We start from the raw sequence: 10547 nt of genomic DNA, 5'->3' as shown, positions 1-10547 counted from the left end.
CGCGGTCATCACAGTTTGAGAACCTGAAGAAGTCGTTTATAGTACAGTGCAATAATTTTTAAGGTAAGGTAAAGTTTTTTAAAAAAAAAAATAAAAAATAGTTTAAATAAAAAGTTTTAAATTTTGATAAAATTATTTGTAGGTTTCTGAAAAAATAAGAAAACCGGACAATTTACCAGATTTTTAATGACAACTGACTTGAATTTGAATCTTTTTTATTATCTACTCGTTTAAAACCTACCTAATAAAACTTTAAAATATTACTTAATAAAATGACTTAATCCATTTCATAAAATAATTTGTTAATATATTTTTTTAATTTTTTTGGTACAAAATATTTTTTTATTGCAATTTTTAAGTGCAATTTTGGGTTTTTTTCAAAGCAATAATGCAATCAATTTTATAACATTTTTAGTGCAACAACATCCGAGCCCTACTGATCACCAACAAAAACGAGCAAATTTTTACCGAAGCGTTTTTACCGAATAGCGCGCAACCGCGCAACCGCGATAGTGCGACCCGGGTATACGTTGCGGACTCCGAGTACCAGGGTCGCACGCGCTACTCGCTACTGTTCTTTGATTTTGGAGCCAGTGATTGCGACGGCAGTCGTCGTAGCCACTTTTTCGGCGGCCATCTCGACCACAACATACACTCCTGTTACATGTGTTCTGATCGGCCTCCGTTATAATCTCCACAACGTCCCTGCAACGTTCCTGCAACGTCCCTACAACGTCAAGCGAAACCTCCGTAAAAAACAAATCGTCAAGCCGTGACTCACGCATTGTTTTCGGCAAACTTCTATCAACAAAATTACGCTCATTACTAAAAATATTACGCTCATTTTAAGTCAACAAATATACTCAGTACCGGCAGTACCTAACCTTAGGTAAATACAATTTAAGAGTGCGCGTTCAGCTTTTCTGTACAGTACATGTCTATAGGAGTAAGAGATGTGTTAAATGTTAATTATGATGAATTTTGTCAACATTTGAACTTTAAAATGTAAATACTTATAAAAAAAGTCATACCTATGTATTTTTAAAATCTTTAAAATACTATTGTAACAACGTATGGTGAACTCTGTATTCAATTTTCAAAAACATGTTGAAATATCACAAAAAAAACGACAGTTTAGAAAAAAGCAAATAAAAATTGAAAATTAAACATTTCTATAAATAACCCATAAAACTCAAAATATTTTAAAAATTGTACCATGTATGAAAAATGTAATTATTATTTTATTATATAATGGTTCATAAACTATCATTATACATTTATACGTATATTATATTTAATTTTTCACGATTGATTACTATATAGGTAATTTTCTATATTGTTCTATACACAAAAATATAGCAATTATAGTCAATAAATGATATCATATTACATTATATTTTTATTTTATTTTTCATAAACCATACGTATATTATATTTTAATTTTATAAACAACAGTGTTACCATGTCCTATATTAAGTGTTATAAAATATTCATGAAATTAACTATAATTATAATATCTAACTATACCTATATTTCACTATTGTTTTATTACCAAACAAAATAATTAATTGATAAACTTAAACATATCTCAAACGGCTTAAACTTCCCCTAAGCAGGGAAACAACAAAAAAACGGACGATTTTGAAATAAATCAATGTGTTGTATTTCAGTATTTGGAGTACCAAAAGTTTATAGGGGACCTACAGATCCCCCAAACATAATTTGTGTGATCACGGAACAAAAAAAAAAAGATTACATAAACTTGGAACAAAATATGGTTTACTCAAAGGATGGTTCAGTAGTGAATGTTTGAAAAAAATCAACAACTCAATTTCTCACTACTGATCAAGTTGATAAAAATGTTGAATTTTCGGTGCGAGAAATGATTAAAAAAATTTCAGGAGGTCAAGGATTTTTGTCTTGTTCGTGTAAGGCGAAAAATCCTTGCCAATCAAGTAGGTGTGCTTGTTTTAAAAATAATATGCAATGTAACAGTCGATGTCATAATCAATCGTCGTGTAAAAATAAATAATAAGGACAAAATGTATGTAAAGTTTAAGCCGTTTGAGGTATGTTTAAGTTTATCAATTAATTATTTTGTTAGGTAATAAAACAATAGAGAAATATAGGTATAGATAAATATTATAATTATAGTTAATTTCATGAATATTTTATAACACTTAATATAGGACATGGTAACACTGTTGTTTATAAAATAAAATAAAAATATAATGTAATATGATATAATTTATTGACTATAATATTGCTATAATTTTGTGTATAGAACAATATAGAAAATTACCTATATAGTAATCAATCGTGAAAAATTAAATATAATATACGTATAAATGTATAAAGATAGTTTAGGAACCATTATATAATAAAATAATAATTACACAAAGTACACGATATAGGTATTGTTCATTTCATGAAATGGATGTCCATATAATGTATTTTCGTCAAAATTCACGATCTGGACGAATTTCACTATCTGGATATCCAGTTAATGAAATGAGTGGTTTCACTATGTGGATGCGACATATAGATTACTACCTGACCCGTCACAGCTTCTCCCGTGATTGCAGGTTGTTTATTTTGTTTTCGGACTATGTGATACACTGATACGTATAATTTTGTATTCAAATTTTATCGTTTAATGTGATTGGCAAGTAAATATAAAAAACGGTTAATGAAAACGTATTGAAATGTTTCTAGCGTTATTAATGGTAAATATATTTTTATAGCAGAACCCATGTATTTCATTACCCGTAAAAAATCGCAAATCTTAAAAAAATTATGATTGCTCAACTACTTTTGGGTGTAACTTGCAGCAGCCTGCAGTAAGTACAACTCAGCCACTACGTCGGAACGCGGACAAATAGCAACTCTTTCACCAATCACCTTGGTAGGCAATGTTCAATAATTCGATTTGATGCAAGCTCAGGTACAAACCTGATCTGCCCAAATAACCAATGGCAACCAATAATAAATAAACACAAATTTCTACTGTTGACTGTAACCAATGGGAACTATTAATAAATAAAAATTAAATTTCCCATATGAACTTCAATGTCCCTGTTTGAGCACCTAATTTAAATTTGAATTTTGGCAAATCCTTTCTTATTGCACGATGAAAGTATTAGAAGAACCACTATTCCAAACTTCAAGTTCGTACGTTCAACGTTGTATAGTTTTTGAGATACAGCGATCAGTGGACAGTGAGTCAGTGATATTTGGATTTTATGTATATAATATCTAGATTCCCTACTCCCTCCCCTCAAACAAAAAAAATTAAAAATCGGGCGACGTGGTGACACTCAGGAAGGTATTTAGAACAACTCTTTGAAAAAAAATTGGAAAAGTATAGTGTAGTCACAAAATTGGAACATAAAAAATGCCTGTTCTTTTATATATATAAGGATTAGATTAGCTTTATTTTTTATTTTTTCAAGAACTTTATACTTATTTTTTATTAACAAAAGTGGTTCTAAAACCTTCAACAGAATGTCAGGTATAACCGTAAAAAATTTCAGCTAGGCAACACACGGGCGTTATTTTACCACGCGACATTTTACGGCATAAACAAAAATAATACGTGCAGTAAAAATATTGAACAACACACGACCGTCATTTTACCGCACAATATTTCTCAACTTGGCGACATGAACAAAAATTCTTCAGTATGTGCTGACATGTCAACCATGGCAGACGAAAACATTATTTTGTTTTTGGGTTACTGTTTATTGATAAAAAAGAAGAAAAAAATCAACAGGAAAATATGGGTTTATCCTTTAGTTAGTTCTCGTTCATCCGAAGGCGCGTTTACTTTAATTTTTGAAGGCCTTAGAAGTGATCCTATATATGCCTATAATACGCATATAGCGGCATTCGTCGCTACGCTCCGCTCCGCAAATTGAAATTTAATAACTCTAAAACTAAGCCAGATAGCACAATTCTGATTTCACTAAAAACTTTTCCATCTAAAACTGTACCTATATATTAAAAAAAAAAAAATATTAAAAAAACTGATTTTCAGGTAATTTTAGAAAGGATTTATTATTAATTTTGAAAATGGTATTTTTCAATGTTTACGTGCAAAACATCAAAAGTAAGTATGTTAGGTAAATTTTGATTTTACCAATCTATTAAGCGTTAAGAACCACACACTTTGAAAAAAAAAATTTAAAAATATTCAATTCTAAGTATTTTTTTTTAAGAAAATGGGCGTAACGAAAAAATGAAGTTTTTAAAGTTTCCGATCAATAACTTCAAAACTAAATTTGTCCGGGCTTTTTTTTTTTACATTCTTATAAAGCACCCTAAAACACACAATTTGGGGGAAAAAAAAATTTGAAAATCGATAGGTAGCTAAACTAGAATTATGCCAAAATTACAAAAGTGATGTTCAGTATTAAGTAAGTCTAAACTATTATGATAAATATTAAATTGATAAACTGAATCATGATAATGGTACATGGGCTTAAATATCATTATTTATTACCCCTTCTTCAACTAGCAGAGTGGCGCAGTGGAAGCGTGCTGGGCCCATAACCCAGAGGTCCGTGGATCGAAACCACGCTCTGCTAAATACATTTTTGCTATTCACTTATATCAAAAGATTTTCATTTTAACCAGGTACACAATTATTTATTTAGCTGAATTAATATCATCTTATATATTGTAAATATAATATTATACACAATATATTATAAATAACCTTATTAAATAAATTATTAATGAATTATGTTACTGACATACTAATATATAATATATTATAATATAGTTTGTCTTGTAACCACGAATTAATTAGTTAATTATTTATATATATCTTAATTCGTGCTTGTAACTTAAAATATAATATAACTAAAAATATCATTGTACACGAAGAATGATTCTGAGAGAAAAGACGGTCAGTCAGTGTATGATATTACTAAGTATAAATTTTGATGATATTATTGTGAATAAAGTAATTTATATATTATAACCTATTATGTGGAAGGTGGACCTTGTTTTAAATTTTCAATCTTTAGCTATAAATGTTGAACATTTCATAAATTGTTGACTACAAAATAATTATAAAATTTAAAATTTGATAAATGTTGTCAAAATTCGAAGTTTAATTAATGCTTATAATATTGTGCCTATGTATTTTTAATATTTTTAAACTGCTATTGTAACAATATATCAGGAGCCTTGTATTAAGTTTTCGTGCATTTTTACCCAACAAATACAATTTTATTGACAATTATAGAAAAAAAACTAAAAAAATTTAAAAATGACAATGTCCGTAAACAACTCAAAAAGAGTCAAAATATTTTCAAAATTGTATCGCGTATAGAACATAATAATATAAACATTCAGTAAAATGTTCATGTGTTTACAGACTATTGCAGTTATTCGTTTTTGAATTACAATAAAATAGCAAAATCGCAGTTTGACATAGTGAAACATTTTTATTGATATTTATAGAACTAAAAAATTTCAAAATTACAAATGTCTATAAATTGCTCAATAATCTCCCAATATATTGTTTCAAAGACAGATAAAAAATATGAAAAATCCAGTCAGTTTTTTTAAGCTTTTAAAGTTAAAATATTGAAAAAATACGTAAATGATACAATGATATATTATATCATTGAATTCAAATTTAACACCATCCATTACAGTGACCCACTTGTAACCTACTGTACAGCATAGCGAGATCCACTTACCCACCTTTTTTTTTTGATAAAGGTAGACAAATTTATGAGCCTATGATATTACCAAGTATATAGTATATTTGATGATATTGTGAATAAAGTAATTTAATTATAACCTATTTATACGTAGAGCCTTGTTTTAAATTTTCAATCCTTAGCCATAAAAGTTAAACATTTTATACATTTTTAACTACAAAATAATTAATAAATAATTATAAATTTGATAAATGTTTTCAAAATTTGAACTTTAAATGCTTATAAAAAAAAATTATGTCTAAATTTCCATGAATTCTCAACTCATAATAATTTGCTAATTTTCGTGATTTTTCCGTATTTTGTCAAATTTTAGATTCTGATTTTACAATGATGTGTGTTTTTAGATTCTGAGTGAAACGATGAATGTATTGATTTTACAATGATGTGTGTTTTTTTTTTTATTTTTTTTTTATTTTTTTATTTTTGTGTCTGTGTACACGATAAGTAGTCGAAATAATGCTTCAATTTTCGACTTCAGTATCTTGTTCGATGGGAAAGTGAATATCGTTGGTGCATTGGGGAGGTCAAAATTTTAATTTCCCAGTAGTTTTCAAAAGCGATGTGAAAAACAAAAGAAAAATTAAGGAAAAACGGGAATTTTTACGCAAAATCGATTTTTAACAAAATCGATTTTGGTTATTGGTGTAACTCTAAAACAAATGACCGTAGATGCATGAAATTTTCACTGGTTGTTTATATTTGCATTTTCTATACACAATACAATTTTGAAAATAATTTGACTTTTTTTGAACTGTTTACGGACATTGTCAGTTTTCAGTTTTTTTAAATTTTTTTTCTATAAATATCAATAAAATTTTATTTGTTGGGTAAAAAAGCTTGAAAATTTAATAGAAGGCTCCTAGGTTATTGTTTCAAAGGCAGATGAAAAAAATTAAAATATACACGTTTAAAGTTCAAATCTTGAAAAAATACGGAAAAATCACGAAAATTTGCAAATTATTTTGAGTTAGAAATTCATAAAAAATTTTCTTTTTAAATCTAAGATTTTAAAATCTAATACAAGATTCCTCATAAGTTTGTCTAACTTTATCAAAAAAAAAATTTCTACAAGAAAGTCAAATTAAATTTTTATGAGCGTTTTAAATTCATATTTTTACAACATTAGATATTCACTCGATTTCTCATGTACCGATTTCCTTATTTTCTTGTAATTCAAAAACGAATAACTGTAGATACATGAAAATTTCACTGAATGTTTATATTAGCATTTCCTATACACCATACAATTTTGAAAATATTTTGACACTTTTTGAGCTGTTTACGGGCATTTTCAGTTTTCAATTTTTTTAGTTTTTTTTTCTATAAATATCAATAAAGTTTTATCTGTTGGGCCAAAAAGTGTAAAAATTTAATACAAGACTCCTGATATATTTTAACAATAGCAGTTGAAAAATATTGAAAATACATAGGCACAGTTTTTTTTTATAAGCATTTAAAGATCAAATTTGGACAGAATTTATCAAAATCTCGAAAATTATCAACCATTGTAATTAATAAATTATAAAATGTTCAGTTTTTATAGCTAAGGATTGAAAATTTAAAACAAGATTCCATGTAAATAGATAATTCGGTTACCAAAAAATCTAAAAAATACACAAGCACAGTTTATTTGTATAGTCATTTTAAGTTCAAATTTGGACGAAATTACATAAAAACCTAGAATAACTATTTTAGTTATTTTGTTGTGATTGTATAATATTATTCGTGGGCACTTGAAACTTCTAATTTGTAATATTTTCATCGATATATTATGATGATAGTATCACGGTTTGTTGTTGATGTATAACGCGTTATATGTACCTAATGGATATTGTGATATGATTAATTTGGAATTTATTATAGGTCAATTTTTTTTTTAATACTATAGATAAGTGTATAATATGTCTTATACCTAGACTGACATATCGTCTCCACTCAGAATCGTTTTTCTTATACAATGATATATCATTGAATTCAAATTTAATACCATCCATTATACAGTGACCCACTTGTAACCTACAGTACAGCAGAGCGACATCCACTTGCCCACCTTTTTTTATTATGATGCTTTTAACTTATAGTAGTAAGATCATTAGTTTTTTTTTTTTGGGGGGGGAGGGCTTAGGACTTTTTGCGCCTGTGTGTAGAACAGTGTGAAAAGGTTCATGGTACAAAAACGTAAAAGCTTAAAATTTCAAATTAATGTAAATATTTTAAAATATCATTGCATAATATAGGTAGTAACATTTTTAATTTTATAAGTCCCCACGAATAATGTGTTAATATATTTTTTAAAGTTTTTGGTAAGGCAAAATATTAACTACCTACTTAAGAGAATATGTTTTACATACTTAGTTGAAGAAATGAGCATCTTATAAATTTCTAACTACAAAATAATTTGAAATATTTGTGGCTTTTATGAATTTTTGTCAAAATTAAACTTTAAACGCTAATTTCAAAAACATGATTGTGTATGTATACAATTAAACTTTATACATTAAGACTAATAATAGAATAACTTAACACGAACCTATGATTATACATTTTTAAGCTGAGTGATTATAGAAAAAAACTGATAATATCCGTAAACAGCTCAAAAAGAGTCAAAATGTTATGGTGTATAGAATATGAAAATATAAACATTCAGTAAAATTGTCATGTGTTTACAGTTATTCGTTTTTGAATTACAATAAAAAAACAAAATCGCTACATGAGAAATCGAGTGAATATCCAATCTTGTAAAAATATAAAATAACTATAATATATATAGATGTTTTAGATTTGTTTTTGAGAATCAATGAAGGTAACATTACCTATATTATGTAGGTACCTATATACTTGTATGAGTTGTAACTTAATAAAATGTACACTCATATAATAAAAAAGGTTGTTTTAATATAGACATATAGTAAAATAATTATAATATTTCTCTTCAAATCCTAACATTTCCCCCTCCCCTTTAATTTCTACGGGCGCCTATGTACAACTTATTTTACAATAAGTTATCATTAAATGCATTCAAGTTTCTTGATATATCCTAAACCAAAAATATGTATAATGATGGAATTCGAAATCGATGATCGAGTGCAACAAATCACTCGTGGTGACAGCTTGCAAACCAAAGGGTGTTTTTTTCATTTATACCAATCTACATGCCGATTGCCGAAAAGCTCAACAATTAGGTATATGTTCCCTATTTTATTTTAGATTCTGAGCGGAGCAATGAATATATTAATTTAAAATTTTACAATGTGTTTTTTTATTTATTTTTTTTTTGTTTTGTGTCTGTATACACGATTATAGTAGTCAAAATATTGCTTCGATTTTCAACTTCAGTATCTTGTTGGATGGGAAGGGGTGAATCTAGTTGGTTTTTTTGGGAGGTTAAAATCTTCAATAGTTTTCAAAAGCGCCCGGAAAAACAAAATACAAATTAAGGAAAAACGGGAATTTTTACCCAAAATTGGTTTTTGACAAAAACGAATTTTAGTTTTTGGTGTAATTTTAAAACAAATGAACGTATACATGAAGTTTTTACTGTTTGTTTATGTTTGCATTTTCTATATACGATAAAATTTTCAAAATATTTTTATTTGTTTTGAACTGTTTAGAAACATTTTCTGGTTTCCAATTTTCTTACCTTTTTTCTATGAATGTGAATAAAAATTTATTTGTCGGGTAAAAAAGCTTGACAATTGTATACAAAACTCCTACTATATTGTTACAATGACATTTGAAAAATATTCAAAATCCTTAGCCACAATTTTTATTTATAAGCATTTAAAGTTCAAATATTGACAAAATACGAAAAAATCACGAAAATTTGCAATTTATTTCGAGTTGAGAATTCATGAAAAATTTTCTTTTTCAATCTAAGATTTGAAAATGTAATACAAGATTATCCATTAGTATATCTACCTTTATCAGAAAAAAAAATGCATACAAGAAAGTCAAATTAAATTTTTATGAGCGTTTGAAATTCATATTTTTACAACATTTGATATTCACTTGATTTCTCATGTAACGATTTTCTTATTTTGTTGTAATTAAAAAACGTATGACTGTAGATACTTGAAAATTTCACTGGTCGTTTATATTTGCATTTTCTATACACTATACAATTTTGAAAATTATTATCAGTTTCCAATTTTATTTTATTTTTTTCTATGAATGACAATAAAACACTATTTGTTGGGTAAAAAAGCTTGAAAATTTAATGCAAGACTCCTGATATATTTTTACAATAACAAAATTTATAAAATGTTCAACTTTTATAGCTAAGGATTGAAAATTTCAAACATTGCACCGCGTAAATAGATTATATATAAATTACTTTATTCACAATAATATCATCAAATATACTTGGTAATATCAAAGGCTGACTGACCGTTTTTGCTCAGAATCGTTTTTCTTATACAATAATATTATATCATTAAATTCAAATTTAACACCATCCATTACAGTGATCCACTTGTAACCTACTGTACAGCAGAGCGACATCCACTTTTTTTAATACTGAAAATAAAAAATAAAAATTTGATTTCAATTTTTTGGATAAATTCAAAATAGCAAATTTGTGAAACTGGTTATAAGAACAGTTTTGATGGTAAAAACATTTATTTAAGTCAAGTAGCTTAATTTTTAGAATCTTTTAAAATGTCAACATTTTTTTGTTTAAATTAATTTGGAACGTATATAATGAGTTTTTTCAAAATATTATTTTTGGGAATTTGCTGACATGAGTATATTTCTTAAATTATTTACTCATCGTATAATTTTCCCAATTTTTGTCATACGTTTAAGTAGCATCAT

At 27.0% G+C, this 10547-nt stretch overlaps 1 non-coding gene across 1 annotated transcript; it reads left to right on the top strand.

Annotated features, from left to right (window-relative positions):
- The first annotated feature begins 4514 nt into the window (after positions 1-4514).
- Positions 4515-4586, top strand: Trnam-cau (transfer RNA methionine (anticodon CAU)). Its single transcript has one exon. It is a non-coding gene; the product is annotated as a tRNA-Met (tRNA).
- Positions 4587-10547: the final 5961 nt, after the last annotated feature.

Source organism: Metopolophium dirhodum, chromosome 4 (genome assembly GCF_019925205.1).
Source record: "Metopolophium dirhodum isolate CAU chromosome 4, ASM1992520v1, whole genome shotgun sequence".
In the NCBI taxonomy this organism is placed as follows: domain Eukaryota; kingdom Metazoa; phylum Arthropoda; class Insecta; order Hemiptera; family Aphididae; genus Metopolophium; species Metopolophium dirhodum.
This window is presented reverse-complemented; position numbering and strand designations above follow the sequence as displayed.